Source organism: Manis javanica, chromosome 9 (genome assembly GCF_040802235.1).
Source record: "Manis javanica isolate MJ-LG chromosome 9, MJ_LKY, whole genome shotgun sequence".
Taxonomy (NCBI): domain Eukaryota; kingdom Metazoa; phylum Chordata; class Mammalia; order Pholidota; family Manidae; genus Manis; species Manis javanica.
The window spans coordinates 81,574,836-81,593,677 of NC_133164.1; positions in this window are offsets into that span (position 1 = coordinate 81,574,836).

An 18,842-nucleotide genomic window follows, 5' to 3' on the forward strand; every position below is an offset into this window, starting at 1 on the left:
CTCTGATGCCTCCCAGCCCTGCCAGGAACAGGCTCAGACTCCTGCTGAGTGCTTTCTCACCGCGCAAGCTCATCTCGGCTGCAGTTGGGCCAAGCAAGTGGCCTGTTAATCAACACCTCCTGCACCAGATGACCTTCCTGATGTTCTCGGTCCTTGCCCTCCAGTCTGAGTTGGTTTCTCTGCACAACCATCTTCCTGGGACATGCCTGCTTCCTGGAATTCCCTTTTCCTCCTTTCTGTAGGATCCTTCTTTTTCTGGATTCTGAGTCTTTTCTCTGGCTTATTTTCTCCTAGCTTTTCTGGATGGATTTGAGGGGAGTAATTATTATTTTTGTGTATCAAAATATCTTTTATCTCTCCTCAACCCTAGTAGTCTACTTGTGGATAGAATTCCAGTTGGAAACTTCTTCCTTCAGAATTATTGAAGGCATGGCTCCATTTTCCTCAGGTTTACCAGGAGTCTACTGTTACTCAAATTTCAGTTCTCAAAAGGGTTGTTCTTCCTCTTCCCCTACCCCACTTTCTTCACAGCTCTCACCACCTGGACATTTTCAGGAGTTTGTCTTTATTACTGGTGTTCTCAAATGGGTCTTTCCCCTATTCATTGATTCAATCTGAAAATGCATACTTTTGTTTCCTGGGAAATGTCCCTATAGTATTTCTCGAGTAATACCCTCTTTTCTGTGTGCTCTGTTAGCCTTCCTGCGCTGACACTCCCTCCAATCTTCCCTCCTGACTTTAAACTTTTTGTCTTTTGTTCTCTTCTATGGAATATTTCCTCAAATTTGACCTGCAGTCCTTTGATTGAAGTTTTTAATTGTACGATGACTTTTTTCAGTTTTTCAGTACTCATCCTTATTCTCTGATCTGTTTGTTATTGCATCCCATTCTTATTGGAAGGATTGGGTGTCTTTTCTTGACTCTCTGATGAAGTTTGAGGCTGTTTTCCTGTTCCCTGCATCAACTTTTTTCCAGGGCCTTATATTTTGATTTGGTTTTTGGTTAGCTAGTCAGCTTCCTTCTGTTATACGGAGAGATTTTTCAGACCCCAGCAGTCTCTCCTGCATTCACTTGAGCCTGAGACACCAGAAAGGTGGTGTGTAGTTTCTGTGCATGCTGGGGGCTGCCAGCAGGTGGCCTCATGGGCAGTGGCCGGGCGGGCACCTGGCCAACACCGAGGAGCCCCCATTACCAGCAGTGACAAGAAGAGGAGCCTCTTCTTCTGAAAAAGTTCCTCCTTAATTTATTGTCACCTTCAATTAAAGCTTTTACCATGCCACAAGAGTACCTTAATGACATGTGTTCACATTTATCTGATTCCTTTGTCACTTGGCCTGTCATTTTCTTTGACTTTATGTAACCACACAGTGAAATTGAACTGGGTATAAATTTAAAAATAAACTTGCAGCCATATTTTTACTTTAATAAGTAAAAAGAAAAAGAGTATCTGACTTTAGATAATGCTGTTAATTCTCAAAATGACATGATTAATCGCCCAATTTAGGAAAAGCATTCATGAAGTAACGAAGATCAGCTATGGGTCTTTAAAATCACTTCTGTCAATTACTGTAAAGTTCTTGAAGGTTAATGCATACATCTGATTTTACTGAAATAGGAAATAATTATGTAGAATTCTGTTTTTCCCTATTTTTAACAAAGAAGATTGCATATGGAATGCTTATTTTAGAGCAACTGGGGCATTGATTTCCAAAGATACTATATTTTTGACACATTCTAAAGATTTTATTAAATATAATATTCCAAATTGCATGAATTTCTAAGATTGTAGAGACTGTATCTTCTTTAAGATAAAAGCCAATGTGACTTTAGTTTATTTCTGTGTGAGAATCATATATAGATATTAACAGGATATCAAAATGATGATGCCTGATAATTTTAAATCACTTTAAAAAATCAAAATCGAAGTAGAATATAGACAAAGAAAATCCATTCCTTCAAAAGTTGGGAATATTACCATGTACGTTATTTTAAAATTCACACCATTTTACTACAAAATTAGTCCATGGTCAATAGTCACATATGTATAAGTATTCAAAAAGAAATAAAAACTACTCATAGTCAAACTACCAAGTTATATCCTAAATCTGTTTCATTTTTCAGGCTTTTTTCTGCTTATATACATATACATTTTTTCCTAAGTGGCATACGACAGATATACAATTTTTATCATTTATTTTTCAATAAAATATCAAATAGTTTTTCATGTTAAAAATTCTCAGATGCATTAATCAGACACTATGTGATACACAAGTCTCATGACCATTGTGTCTTTGTGTTATGGTACCTATATTAGTAAGAAATGACTCTTTATTTTTCCTTGACCTCTACTTTGTCTCATATTAATAGTGTCAAGCAGAATTATTTTAATTTGGAGCTTTCAGAATTTCTTTCTCTATTCTATTATTTTAGCCTGCCATATCACTTTATGTAGGTATGCTTTTTGTGAAAAACACATAACTGTTTTAAAAATAAAATCCCACCTAGGAGTCTTTTCCTGTTGGTAACAGAGTTTGATCTATTTGCAGTTATTGCTAAAAGGAAGGCTTTTCTAAGTTATTCTAAAGGTTTTCAGATGCATTCCTAAATCTACATTTATTTAACTTTGTAGTTTGACTATGAGTAGTTTTTATTTCTTTTTGAATACTTATACATATTATCTAATTTGACTATTGACCATGGACTGATTTTGTAGTACATAAGAACATTAATCTTTGGCTTCCTTTGTGAAATAGAAGTTAAATGCTTTTCTTTTTCCCCTGGTTCAGCAAACCAAGTTGTATTAATTGAGTATGAGGTTATATACCTTCCTTTCCAGTTTTTAAGCAATAGACATCAACTCTTGGAAGGAAAGAAAGTGAGCAAATGATTTTGCAATCATATTTAAAACAACCATGTGCCTTTATTTCTATATATTTTACTGGTTCCCGTGGTAACCTCTGTCTTCTTTAGCCACATTTCCTCATTTCTTGATTTAACATCTTTCATTCCTTGTTCTGGCACAGTGCTTTTCAAGGTTTGTTTTACTTTGTCTATAGTATCTTCATATTATATTTAAAACCTTTGCACATCAGAGAATGAAGCTCACCTATGAAGGCAATTTGAAAGGAGATAGATGTTTTGAGCCCAGACTTTTTCTTTCAGAGCTCCATATGCATTGTTCCATTCATCTTCTGGTTTTGTTGTGGTGTTGGCAAAGTCTAATGCCAGCTCACTGATGGTGCTTCAGAGGCAGCCTGCCTGCCTTTCTTCAGAGTTTCCTATAGAATACCTTTATATCTATCTACCTGTACATGAAATTTAAAATTCCCCTGCATATGTTTAGACATGGTTTTCTTTTCACTGACTTTATCCATAATACTCTGTTCTCTCACAGTTTTTAGGCCAAAGTCCTCCCTCATGTCATATCATTATTTCTCCCACCGTTTTTTTTTAAGTTTTGCTTGTATTCTAGCTATATTCTCTGCAGAATTTCTTAAATGATGTGGGGTTCTCTGCATCTGTCCCCTGTGTCTCTCAGCTTCTCTCGCTATTTTAGTTCATCATGTGTGTCCTCAGAGTCCTAGGTAAAGCTAGTTTGATCTTCTGTGCCTCCACTGAGATTTTTCCATGTGGCAATAGTGTTACACCTACCGGCAAGCTGTCCAGGCTTTCTTGTTTCATCTCCATCCACACTTACTACCTTAAGCAGGTATTAAGGGGAGACATTTCATATACAGAGTTCATAGTTGGTCCTAACACATAAATATCCCTGCAGTGAAAGTTTCATTTCTCCATTTATTTTTTTCAAAATAAAAAGTTTCAAGTGGATTTAGCTCTTAATTAAAAAGTAATTTAAGAGGATTCTTTGTAATTTCAGGTAGTTGGAAGAAAGTTCACATCATCTCGGGTCTCAGTTTTTTCATCTACAAAACAAGATGATTGGATTAGATGATTTCTCATTTCCTTTTTAGTTACAATATTTGTGCTCTTAGTAAGTGTTGCATATCACTTAGTAAGAGATGCATATCAGCATAATCTCTTATGAGTGATAGCATTTGACTAGATGAAACTTATTCCAAATCCAAGTGACTTACCCATTTGTGGACTTTACTGTTTATTATTCCAAGCATAATAACAAAACTAATGCTAGCAGTAGGACCTGGGTGGGAATAGCCCCTTCTCTAAATAACCTCAGGAATCAAGAGTAATGATCCTTCCATTATCTCTTAGGCACAAGAGGAAAAAAATATAAATCAATAATTAACTTGCTGTGATTTACTGGAGATACCCAAACTGTTGAAGAATTTTTCCTAGCTAGTATGAATGCATGGGAAACTCTATAATGTGAATTAAAATGGATTATTTTTTCCCAAGAAATAACATCCCTAAGCCTAGGAAATTTGCCACTGCCTATAGAGTGTCTTTCTTACAGATAAATTAAGCTTAACTGTATCATGCTTTTGGAGACTGTTCTCTTCATTTTTAGGTAAACACCATTATTAAAAAGTGATGGCTAAACTCCAAGGAGGTAATGTAGCCACAGCCAACCTGCCTTTGTGAATGAGAATAATGTTGATTGTGCAGCATTTTTTTAGAAGTTATTTGCAGTGTGGACAATAGGGTGGATGAAGTTTGATACAAGATTTGTATGTTGATGTTTTTCCTTTGGAAAAAGCCTACTGTACAAGATAATAATCATAATAATATGTTATGTTTGCATATAATTTAATGACTTACATAATGTTGGCATATGCATTATCTTATTTAATTCACAGAGCAGCCTTGTGATGTAAGTTTTATTATCCCTATTTTAGAAATGATAAAAGTAAGTCTTGGACAAATGCTGTCTTATCATGGTATAGCTATCAAATGGCTGATTTTAAAGTGAATGTCTTCCAGCTACTCCCAGATATATGTATGGAACTGGAGTAGTAGTTAAAATAATGATTCTCATTTGTAGATTAGGAAGATTTAAGATCACAAAGCGAAATAGAAACTAAACTACACACAAACCTATGACATCTGGATAATCAGCTGTAAGGAGACTGTTAAGCAAAGTTTTCTCACTTGACACAAAGGCAATATAAAATAATCTCCAGAATTTGTTCCAAACTGTAAACTTCTAATTCTCAGCTCCAAAACACACACACACACACACACACACACACACACACACACACACACAACCATAGTTGTTACTTATAATTTGTTATAGAAGATAAAGAAGAAAGACTATAACCCACCTGAATGCCTTCCTCTTTTAGGTACATAGAGCTGTTAAAGCACTCCTTGTAAAACATTAAATATCAATAAGAAACTTAGAAATCAGACATCTGAAATAAAAGCTCTAGTTATGAAAATATTAAGCTGGGTATGATGATTTTAATTATCCTTTTGTCTTGATTATTCTCATTTTGATGACATAATAAGCACAGCAGCATACTCCAATTTCTGTTATTATAATTTAGTGCCTACATGTGTCAGATTTAATATTCATTTGCTTGTCTTTATGTGGGGCCAGGTGGGAGAGGTGCATTGCCTATTTATAGGAACTAGCTTCTATTACTGAATTTTCCAAATTCTTTCAGTGATAACAGTGGGGGCAATTGGTGGTTTAGGACTGCAATGGAAATGCCAGAACAATAATCCAAAGTAAATAATGAGGTGCCATATATCTACAAATGCCATGTTAATTGCTAAAATAAGCACAATCGCATTGATTTCTGTTGTAATAATACATGCTGCAGAAGGTTCAAGTATGAATGGAAAAATATAAGTCTGCATCTAATAAATGGAGCTTTTATCTTGGAGGCCTTTTGTAGAATGTATAAGCATAGATGATGCAGAAAATACCCAAATTGATTTCAAAAGATATGGCCATTCCATTCCTAGTTAAATGCCCAACAAAAATATGTGTGTAAGTTCACTGAGAGATTGGTACCAGAATATGCCTAGCAACACTGTTTATAGAAGCTCAAACATGAATCTAGTTAAATGCTCACCAACACCAAACAAATAAATTGTGGCACATTCATATGATGATCCTTATAACAGGGAGAACTGACAGACTCCCAGCTACACACAACAGCAGGCATGAAGCTCACAAACCTAACACTGACTGAAACGTTTGAACCAATGCAAAAGGTGAACACTGAATAATTCCATTAATAATAATTTAAAAAAAAACAGGCAAAATCTGTCTCCTGGATAAAAGTTTAGGACTATGGTCACCCTTGTGGGAATGCCAGGCAGAGTACCTGGAGGGCCTTCTGGGGAGATGCTCTCTTTCTTGATCTGGAGCTTGTGACAGAGGTGTTCAGTTTGTGAGAGAACATACAACCTGTGCATTCTGAGTGCATAGCCCACTTCAATAAAAAAAGTTTACATAATAAATTGCCTCCAGAATATTGAACTAGCCCTCCTGCTGACATCACTCACAACTTTCTATCAGTTGACTTCCACAGTGAGATAGGTCGGTTCGTCACACCAACCTGGAAGGAATCCACCCAGGCTCTCCAACAAGGACCTTATAGGGGATTTCAGGTGCAGCTTGAGGGTCACTCGTGGCCACACCCACGCCCTGGCGCTCACTGACCATTTCATGACACCCTCACTGAGGCCTGGTGCATGGTTTAGCAGGCCTCCAAACACATCTGGGCTGTTTTAAGCCCCCAGTGGCATTTCACGGTCCACAGTACTCACTTCAGCTTTTAATCTGCTTTGCCGGTCCCTACTATAGATTGAAAATGAACAAATAGAGCAGAGTCAAATGTTGAAATTTCCCTGAGTTAGGAATTAAGAGACTGTGCTTTTCAACCAGGTGTCTGGAATATATTACCCAGCTGTTGGCCTGTTTCGCTTCTATTATACTTAACTTTGAGAAGGTTTTGTGCTGGAATTAAGCAAGGGACACAAGAAAGAAGTATGGAGTTTTCTGGCAGAGGATATTTGGCCAGGCTTCTGTGTGCTATGGAAGTTGGATTTTGAAATGATAATAAAAATCTGAGGAAAAACAAAATAGCATATACCATTTCTTGAGTTATTTCCTGAACAGTAATCCACATGCATACAAGCTTGACACTCTGCCTCTTTCTCTCATCCCAACACCCACACATTTATCTAAGAATTCTTTGCTGGTAATTCACAAATACTAAAAAAAAAATCTTTTAACAAAGAACTACAAACCATATTACGTTAAGCAGCAAGTTGCTGTTCTATCCGGAGCACAGGAACATCTCTGAGCCCGCATGCAGTGTTGGTGGGCTGTCTGCAGTTGTCAGCCATTTTCATGACTTTGTATTTCCAGCAAGTCATGATTCCTTTTGACAAGAGCTCCAAACAGCTTCTAAGTTTTGTTCACAAATGTAAGTGCTAAGGAATTCAGTACAGTATCCCTACATATTATATTTCAAAAAAAAGAAAATCAAGCTAGCAACTGGGACAAAAGACACTGGTGTTTTCTCTTTCATGATCTGTGGTTTCCTATAATTGGTATTGTTCATAATGTGAAAATTCAGGGATAGGCTGATGATATGCCACTCCAGGCAAGATGCCCATCAGCCTGAAAAGGAGGCTTCTTGAAGGGAAGGATGCTGTTCTGGTAACCAAACAAATTGTGCAGATTCCTTGGGAAGTGCTGGATAAATTTAAGCATGTAACTGAACTGAGTGATTGAAGTCCTGCTCCGTTATGATACATTAGAGGAGATGGTGAACCCCTAAAAGAACAGACCACTTAGTGTTCACTTGATTATTTACTTCTAGTAACATAACAATATTTAAAAATAAAGCCACATAAAGTATACAATGAAATTTTTATGTGTTTTAAGGGTTTCTTATGAATGGAAAAGCTATATAAAAACACTTCAGAAATTTATAATGTAAAAAAATAGTTAAAAATGTACATTTACATCTTCAATAGTTATTTATGTCTTAACAGAAACCTATCATGTGGAATGGTTTATGTTTCTTTCTTTCTCATGCAGTTTTCATCCTTTCATTGAATGAGTTTTATTTAATACTCTTTATGTGTCCAGCACTGTGGTAGGTATAAGATCCCTTCCTGGTTCTGGTCCTAGAAGCTCACAGTCTAGGGAAGGAGATGAGTAATACCTATAATATTAATTAAATGGTAAGAGAATGGTGTGTTAGGGAAGCTATGCATGTGTGGTCCTGTGGGAGTCTTTTCGATCCAGTCTTAGAGTTTCGAGAAAAGTTTCCCAGAAAAAAATTGTATCTTCCTTGAGTCCTGAGGGGTGAGTAAGATTTAACCAAGCAAAGAGTGAAAGAAGGGATACTCCAGCAAGAGGCAGCAGCTAAGATACAGAGCAAGTGCACATGCACGGTGGGAGCGGGGTGTGTGTGTGAGTGCACCTCATTTCATGTGTCTGGAGCTTGGGGTGGGGTGGTCATAGTGGGGGATGAAAATTGACGGATGAGGCTGAGATGTGACCAGAGCCACTCCCCCTGCAGTCCTAAAGCTTGCCAACCTTTCCGGCCAGGGAACTTCATAGTTTCTTAGGTAAGGGGTTGAGAGGACAGACATTTATCTCGTGTTCAGGCACCTAACAGCCTGGTTGTTGACTTTTTCTCTGATCCTGTGCTGGTGGCTGATGGGTGCACTGTACTAACCTGCCTGACAGAGTAAATGTAAGGGCTGCCTTTTCCTTCTCACGTTAACAAAGACATAATATTAGACATTCTTTCTGTGAGTTATTTAGTATTTCCCAGCAAGTCTAGGATGTGGGCCCCAGGAGTACATCTTTTCTAATAATGCCATGGTGGTTTCATTGTTCATAGTGACATTTCAAAATTGGGTTTCTGTTGTATGCCAAGATTTTGATATATGATGCTATATTTAGTTATCACAACAAACAATAGATATATCTCCATTTATAGATGAGTGGACTGTGATTAGTTTCAGAGGGTTCGCCGTCTTACTTGCTACCAGTAAGTGGCAGAGTCACAGTTCGATGTAAGTTGTGTGAGCTCATCATTACACTGCATGCCATCTTTCTCTGCTGCTGTTAAAGCGAGATATGCCAGGATGCCTCACCTGCTGAGAAAATTCTATAGGCAGGGACACTGAGCAGGCCTGAGGCAGGCCCTGCAGCCCCTGCTCGGACTCAGGCACCCTGGCAGGTCTGTGAACTTCCCTTATTGTAGCTGTTCCATAGAAATTCTGAGTTCCTCCCCTCTTCTGCTTCACTCCAGACTGACCTCAGCTCCTACTGCACTGAAGAAATAATAACCAACTGGTCACGACTGAGAAACAGAGATGTCCTGCTGCTCCTCTGAACCCCATCTACCCCATCACCCATCCATCAATAAACCCATGTCTCCCTTCTAATGGCATCTTCCCCATAGTACCTAAATATAGTCTTAGGATATCCGTAAAAAGGAAATTTGTCCAGCAAAGAAAAATGAACAAGATACAATGAGATGCAACATGCACAAATCTCACCAACGTGACATTTAGAGAAGAGGCCTCACCGAAACAAGGCATTCATCACAATGCAGATGGCACCAAGTTCTACGACCCCCAGCCCTGTTGTGTAGGGATGTGTGCACAGCTGGTAAAACGGTAAATAAAAAGCAAAGAAATGATAGCAGGACGCTGGGATCGGTGAGGGGCACACCGGTACCTGCAGTGTTGGCAGTGTTCCTTTCCTTGGCCATGGTGGTGGATATGCAGATCTTTGCTTTATAATCATGTTTTAATATATTTTTCCCTTTTTTATGTAGGATATAATGCAACAAAAAAGAAAAAAAAAATTACATACTTAAATCTCTAGTGTTATAAAAAAAAAGCTTTTTTCAACTCAAGTCCCTCCGTAACGTTTCCTGTGTGCCCACCGCCCCTTCACCCCCAGACTTCCTGTGGGGAGGTGTGTCCTGCCTGCCCTCCAGTAATCCTTGGTGCCCCTTCAGGTGGCTTCTGGCCACAGTGCCCATTGACACCGCTCTCCTGGGTCGCCTGCTGCCCCTTGGTGCTGGACCCTGTGGGCATTTCCAGGTCCTCACAGGTCCTGCTTCTGTGCTGCTGCCTCACTGCTGACTGGCCTCCCTTTGCCTGGTTTCCACACTGCCTTCTCCTGTCCTTCTCTTTAGTCATCCTTGCTGGCCTTCTTGAACTATCTTCCTCACTGTCCTCCCAGACCTTTGGCTCTCAGCAGACGGAATCACCAGAAAAGCCTTGCGTAAACACTGTGTCTGGACTCCACCTCTTGGAGGGTCTGACTTCACTGACTTGGGGTAGGACCCTGGTGTCAGGGTTGTTTTCACCCTCTCTGAGTGGTTCTAATGTGCAGGGGGGCTGGAAACCACTTCTCGCCTGCCTAGTCATCAGACTCTCCTTGGGTTACTAATGGCTTAGTATGTTACTATGGCTTCAGTCTCAATGCTTCCAGCTTCCAGCAGCTACCTCCAGCCCAAGTCAGTCCTAAGCAGAGACCTGTATGTCCACCTGCCCCATGAGCATCACCTTTTGTTGGACACTTGCTTGGCTTGTCAGGCTTGTATTCAAAGCTGAACTCCTTGCTTCACCAGAATTTCAGTGAGTGGGATGACCGTTCATCCAGTCACCAGCCTGTGAAGTGAGGAATCATTCCTTTCCATCCCCCTCCCTTACCCCTGCTATTTAGTCAGTCACCCCACTGTGACAATAACTTCTGCCTCCAAAATGTTCTTGAATGTGTCTTATCTGTTCTTAGTGCTACCTCAGTGCAGCCTATCTTTCTTGGTGAGTTGGCCAGCACCACGTAGGTGGAGCGCCATTCAGTGTCCCTCGCTGCTGTCATTCTGGCCTTTCCCACATGTGACGCTCTCACCACTGTGCTGGAAATACCACTTGTTGGCTGCCCATTCCTCACAGAAACATTAAAATGACTCCTTAGGTCCATCTACACTCTGGCTGTGTACAGATGTGTGGGCTCAGATATCTGAACATGCTTCCCCCACTGCTCGAAGTCCCCTTACCATAACTTCCCTAGGGTGACCCCCACTCACATGACTTGGACATCTTTTTAAAAGAGTTCTGTGGTATCCCCTCTCTGTGTTGTGGAACCTCCTGTGTGCCCCAAAAGCATTATACCCCCCACCCCAGTGCACCTGAGCACCCTTGCCTGTCTGCTGACTTATTTTTCTCCAGCACCAGACAGTATTCCTGATGGTGGGCTCTGCCCTGCACCCTAGCCAGGTGCCTGGCACCCACATAATGGGTGGTAGTAAAGTAGCTTTCATAATTAAAAATATTTTAGGAATTGCAATGTAAAGAGATAAATAATGGAAAACAATTCCTGAGTAAATAAAACAGCAAATATTTATGAAACAATGAGAGATGCAGTTCTCAGAATGTGATTTTGCCTCAGTGATATTTTGACTGTCTTAGTCCCTTCAGGCTGCTAAAACAAAAGACCATAGCCTGGGTGGCTTATAAACAATAGAAAATTATTTCTTGCAGTTAAGAAGGCTGGAAGTCCAAGATCAAGGCACTGGCATGGTCCTGTTTTGGTGAGAGCCCTCTTCCCGGTTCAGAGCTGGTGCCCTCTGGCTGTGTCCTCGTGTGAAGGAAGGGGCAGGGAGCTCTGTGGGGCTCTTTAAGGAGGGTACTGATCTCACGCAGAGGGCTCCCCTCTTAGGACCTAAGCACCTCTCACAAGCCCCACCTCCTAACACCATCATGTAGGGCATTAGGATATCAACACATATCTGGTGTGGGCTGGGGGGAACGCAAACATTCAGTCTACAGCATGGACTAATTATTTATTCCAGTAACATTGGTTGAAATACTGCTGTGCCCAAGGCATTGTGTAAGAGACTGTAAGTGATAAAGGGAGTATACAGACTCTCAAGAAGCTGGTTGTCTTGAGGTTGAAAATAATGTGAAATGTATGAATACAGATGATTCAATACAAAATAGAGAATGATGAGTATCTTACAACAAGCACAGATAAGGCCTTAGGGTTTTGGTGATGGAGAGATGGATTTGTGGAGATGCTGGCGCAGAGAGCTTCCCAGAAGAAGTTATGCTCACACTGTGATGTGTATGGAGTCAGCCTAATACCCTGGGTGGAGAAGAGGAGGGAAAGGAGGTTTCCTGGCAGAGGAGAGGCATGGCTCATTCCCTCACCGACTTCAGGTTCCCGAGGTGAGTCCACACCAAACACATGAGCACACCTTCTGTCTCCCCCTGCTTTATTTACCTTCATCAGAAACACTATAGTGTGTGTGTGTGTGTGTGTGTGTGTGTGTGTGTGTGTGTGTATGTAGGAGTGTTCACTGCAGTAGTTCCAATGCCTAGAACAGCTTCTGGCACATGGTAAATGCTCAGTTAATACTTTTGGGAGGAAGGGGAATATGCAATGGAATTTGGTTTTGATCTCCAAGTTTGCAGACCATAAGAGAAGGGGTGAAAATGGATTATGAATGGATTTCCTTCAGGGCACATTGGAACAATTTAAAATACTCTGTGTCATATTTACAATTCTCTAGGCTTTCTTTAAATGTCCAGTTTTTGACAAAGTAATTTTGACATGAAACTCGAGTTTTCTTTCGAGTCATCTATTACTAGTAGGATATGCAAAGGAAGCTGTGCCAGGAGTGGGGCAGGAGGAGGGCGACGGGGCAAGGCTTCTGGAACAGGCGGAGCAGCGCTGTCTGAGAAACCTGGTTCCATTCATATTGTCTGTTGTGTTTCCACATAAGGAAAAATAACAATTAGAGGACTATGAGAGCCACTATCAAATACTTCTGTGTAATTCTTTCAGCATTTTGGAAGGGAAGTGTTATATAAATACAAGTTGCTACTCCTTGTTTTTCATTTTCTTTTTTTCTCACACATCCCTCCACTTATGCATGTGTCATAGTTTTACTTTAAATGCAGCAAAGCTTTATCAGTTTGTGTGGTTATGCCATATAGCTTTTGAAACTGTTTTGAATATGCTTTCTTTTTTGAGTCTGTTCTTAGCTCTCATAGTTTCTGGAAACAGAGGACCCAATTCCTATTTCAATGTAAGAATATGTTGGCCTTTTAATACTTATCAGATAAAATACTCAGAGAAGCATGAAACATGAGAGAGAAATTTTTATTTCTCCAAAGACTCCTGTGTATTTTTTTTGTTTCATTATCAATATTTCCAATTCTGTGAAGTATTTTCTCATAATTTAACTTTACTGAAATTGCTTTTGGGGAAACATTCAGTGAAAGATGCAGTATACAAACAAATTGAATTAAACATGAAAGACAGATGATTTGAGCTCTGTTCTTATGATGTGCTGGGAAGTTAACCAGGCACAGTTCATTAACACTAATGGAAAAATTCATCATTTACTGTGTGCATTCCCAGAATTGTAGAGGCCATGTCGTCTCCCTAATTTACTATGTAACTTGATTACTTCCAAATGTACTAAGATCCAAAAAGGAGCTATTTTATCAATCATACATCTTAAATATTATTTCTCATTATTTAGGTTTGAATTTCACTGAGAAGAGACTTCCTCTACCCAAATCAATATTTTCCCATAAATATATCTATGACATGTTAGACACTATAATCTTCTTAAGGTTTCCAAATAATAAGAGTATATACCTGCCATATTTTAGATATAAGACATATATTTTATTGTGTTTTACATATCACTAAAGATGCAGAAAAAATTGTTCTTTGAGATTGACTCAGAAATCTATATGGAGTAGAGATTTCAAAATATGGGCATCTCTTACAGATGTGGAGATGAGTTATTTAATGTGGAACAAAGCTGAGACATTCGATGTGAGCAGGGAAAGGCTTATGTGTGACCAAAGAATGTGCACACCATGTATGTACCTACAGGCTCCAGCCCAGGATACACTCCAGTTAAACTTCACAAGACATGGCCATTCACTTTCCCAGTCCAGTGAATGTGAGTTACCAAAACAGAGAAAGGGAGAGGGACCTTTATTGGAAGGTCCACTTACTGCAGAGAAAGATAGGATCCTCACTTAACAAATAATTGAAGATGAGGATCGGTCCCTTTTTAAAAAGAGGTTTAATAGTTTATGTTAGAATTATAGAGCAGAACAGGACTGTTTTCACAGTGACATAAAGTTACATACTAGTGATTTCACATTGTGCATCCATGCATATGTGTATGTGTGTATGTGTGTGTGTGCGTGTGTGTGTGTATAGTCAAGAATTTGGGTTCTAACATTGTTAAACAAGAGGGCGTCTCTACTAATTAACTGTCAGTTTTTCCATAATTAAAATGCAACCAGGAACTCAAGAGACAAGGACTCATGCTCAAACACTAGATCAGTTCAAACACTAGAGAAACGGAATCAGATGACCCTTGCAGGCAGGCTATTTCTTATCTTCCGTATTGTTCTTTTGCTTTTTCAGCTGCATCTTACAGACTCTGTTTCTGGTGAGAAAGAAAGGCCATCTGTCCTGACAACTCAATGAATCTGTGGCCTAAAATGGGGCTTTTAGCAGAGCAGCTTGGCTATGCATCCAGTGGCCCAGGGGCTAGCCCGCTTTGAAACAATAATACATTATTTTTTAATCCAGTTCACTCTTTTAAAACATAACATCTTTATTAAAATATAATTCACATACCTGGAAATTCACCCATTAAATTGTAAAATTCAGTGGTTTTTACTGAACTCACAAAGTTCTGCAACTATCACCACAGTCAGTGTTAGGACATTCATCATCAGCCCTCAGAGAAACCTTTCCCCCCTCACAGTGGCTGCTCATTTTCTCTCCTTCTTTGCAGTGCTATCTATTTTTTCTTTCCTATTGTAAGAAAAAAAGAGCACATTTTCTTACTGTCTTTTCCTGATCCCCCTTTCCCTGTTTGCCTCTTTTAAAGTTCTCTTTCTTTTCATTGCAAAAGGCAAACAGTATATTCATGCTGTCAGTTGGGAAAGGAAGGGAGGGAGGAGAGGAGAGGAGGTGAGGGCAGGAGGGAGTGGAGGTGAGGGTAGGGGGGAGCAGAGGTGAGGGCAGGAGGGAGGGAAAGAAGAAAGAGGTCACCATTACTCTGAAAACCTGAGAAGAGCTGGAAAGGAACAGGCACAGATGCAGGAAATAGGAACGCATCTTTCCAGCACCTTTCTCTTCTCCCTCTGTTGACACATTATTCCATCCATCATTTCTTGGTAGTTCTTTACTACAAACTCATTTGCTGTGACAGTCCTGAATTTATCTCACACCTGTCCTTGTGTTATTCTCCAAAATAGTAACCACAGACTAGTGACACATCGTTGCTGTCATCTACTGTGTTCTTTTTCTCTTTCTCTCACTCATACACACACACACACATACACACCCCACACACAGCAGACAGATATAAATGGTGCATGTGTGAGGGCTGATGCTCATAAATGTACTGACATGACATTTCAAAAATAGTGTTTAACTATAGCAGTTACTTACTCTATTGTCAGAAAATTTAAATTTGAAACTTGGTAGGGATCTTGGGCATAAATGGAATTAAAGAGTTTTCCCACTGGAAATAGAGACGTTTGCTGCCTGCAAACCCCTTCGGGAATACTGAGCAGGTATGCATCACCACGTTCATTTCAAATCCTCTTTTAGGACGTACAGTAAATATTCATGATGAGACACATCCTGGGCTTTGCAGCCTGATACCTTACAGAGGCACCCCTCCATTCACTCTGTGTACACCCACCAAAGCCCACCCTTATTCTGGATAAGATTCTATCAGCAGTGGTGCCCATGGGGTGACAGGTGATTCAGTGCCAGGAAAGTACACTGGCTTCTTATCTTTTCTTTAATAGAAAAAGACCACAGGCAAGTTCGAAAAAGTAATGAAATTCCCTCCTATTTTCAAAGAAAATGAAAAGGTCAGGAAAACCAGAGTTGTTGGAGACCTTCTGTGTGTTGGGCCTTATGGGCCCAGGTGTTTTTTAGGTTGCTGGGGTGTCTGGGTGACCTCCAGGAGGCCCAGGAAGTCAGTGAAAGTAGGTACTATGTTTTGTGTGTATTTGCACATGTGTGTTTGTCAGCCAAGGAATCCATGATATTCAACAGATGTTCAAAAGCGTTTAACCTGAAATCGGCTCTGGCATTGCACTGGGGAATCCTTTAAGGGGACCTACGGATGGAAGGTCACACCTGAGAGACTGAGGCTGAGGGGGTCTGGGCCGCCTGTGTGAGGGTCACCCCAGCAGGCTGTGCACCTCGAGCTATCGTTGGTGCTGAAGAATTTGGAGTTGACTATCCAAGAATTGAGAAACGCAAGCCTCATGGCAATCATTGTGACAATGACTAAATCCATCTACATGCACATAATGCCTGCACAAATGACATAAAAAGTAAACCCCAAAGGAAAAAGACAAAAACGTTGATATTTGCAGTGGGAGTAGCGGGACAGTTTTTCTTCTACTAACATTCTATACTTGAAATTTTACACTTATAAACTATATACTATAATGTTTTATAATTTTTCCAAAAACATAAATTTCAGTACAGAGTTTGAAAGCTAAACTGAGAACAAATGAAACCTTGCTCGGGCCCTAAGGTAATAAAATTCCTGGTAATTTTCATGGTCTGAACAGAGAAGTATACTTCGCAGAAGTGCGGGCAGAAAGCATGGAACCAAAATTGAAGGCTGTAAAGAATCAGAACACTTTTATAGGGATCTTTGCTGTCACACTGATAAAATTTAATGAGTCAATAGAGATGTAAACAATATTTTTAAATCTAATAAAGTGAACAGTTAGGGTATTTGAAGTCCCAAAGAAGCTGTTACAAATAATAAACAAGAACAACCCCTGGCTGAGGGTGGGGTCATGGGTTAATTTCATGTTTTGTGGCAAGTGTTGCTTTAAAAAGTAGCCCATCATTGGTCTAAAAAGAACTTGACCAGTTCTCAGAGAGAAGCCAGTGTGTGTTTTGTTGAGAAGGAGTTTTCATGTTTTGGACTAGTATGAATCCTGATTTACCACAACTGCTTTCCTTCCTCAGAAACATTCCTACCTTCAAGTCTCTCCAGACATCCCCATCTGCACAGACTCACAGCCCGTGGAGGCCTCGGCTTACCAAGAACAAAAGGGGGTATGAGGTGTGTTCCTCCCAGGAAGGGAGAGTAAACAGCCAGCGCTGCTCTGCGCCCACATTCTAGAAAAGCCCATGTGCTCCAAGACTGACTGCTTCAATTACTTCCCAAGGAAGGCCTCCCAATCAGTGACTCTAGCTGTGAAATCCAGTTCTATAAAATCACACTGAAAGCAATTTATGGGCCTGAATAATCTATGCTCCTGCAAATTGGAGCTAGTTTCAGCTTTCTTAGATTGCAAAACTAACACATCTAGGGATGTTAAAATGCCAGCTTATCTAGACAGATTTGCCAACAAAAATATACAACTGAAAGAACATTTCTATTAAAACTATTTTTGGTACAAGCAAGTTTTTAAAAGATGGTAATTGACAAAGACCAAGGCTTTTCTGCCATTTCAAATAGTATTTCCCCTCAGTGCAATATCCAATTCCCACCTCCTGCCTGGAGTTTCCCCCTGGCCACACCAGTGATGCCGTTCTTGTCTGAAGAGCACTCTTCAGCACTAAAGCACATGTCCTTGCCGCATTTTTTTTTTCTGGGGCTGGTATTTTATTGTGAGCTCTTTATTTAAATTCATAACTCATGTTATTTGATGGATATAAGCTTCACAAATCATATAACCACTAGCACATGGAGCCCCAAGAATGCTGACGATATTCTGCATGTCAGTGGTGTTTCAGGCTCTTGGCATGATAGATCTGACAGGCAAGTATTTGTTTTTTTAACACACAGGGAAGCAATCACCCACTTATCTGGGTAAATACAGGATGTACCACCCTTAGCTATGTATTTCATTGGTCTAGGCCAGTAAAGATTCATCAGGAGTGACATTTCTGTGGGGAATGATCCTGGCTTGACCAATTCAATACAGAGTATGTGACACTAGTACGATTTTGAATGAATACAGGTCTTGGGTAATGAACTGTTACCCGATAATTTATTTGTTAACTGGATATCCAGTTTTATTTCTGTTGCAGAACTCAGTGCTCCATATGGTATCTGTAATGGCAGCTGATGCATCAAATGCTTACTGAATGCACACCCGACATTGTTCTAAGCACTTTGACATATTGCCTTATTTAATTCTCACAGTTTTATGTGACAGGTACTGTAAGTACCACTGTTAGAGGCCCAAAGAAACAGGGCTATTAAATGGAAGGGCTGAGATTCAAACCTGTGTAATCTGAGGACAGAGTCCGTGCTTATAATCATAACCCTTGCCACATTTTAACCTGTTACAAATTAAGTCTCCAACCATTACAGTGCAGGAGAGCTGAGAGTCTCCCTGCTCAGAGCAGAAGAGAAGGAAGTGCAGGTAGTGAGCAGAGGGTGGGAAGCCCGTTCACAACACGTCCTGCCTGTCGTCAAGTCCTGAGATCATCTGGGGGTTCAGTGGTTAATCCAGTGACTCACAAGAATTTGTCATCCAGCCAAAGAAAACAAGGTGAATTGGGCAGCATAGGCAAAACTTTGGGTGATGTCCAGGAGACATCATGGAGTACGGATACACAGAAGATGAGCAGGAGCCAGTCTGTGGTCAGGCTGAAACTTGGAGCATGCATCCGTCCTGGCCTTCAGCCACAGGTGTCTGTCAGCGGCCCCCAAAGGCGTCTTCTTGCCTGACTTGTCACTCTGAGCGGTTGTCTGTCTCTGCTCACCTGCAGAGTCCAGAATTATCCTGTCAGTCCTGCAGTTTAAAATGGTAGCAATAAAGCATGTTATCCTACCCTAAAATTGGCCACTCGGCCTTACCCATTTTTATCATCACACTCACACACT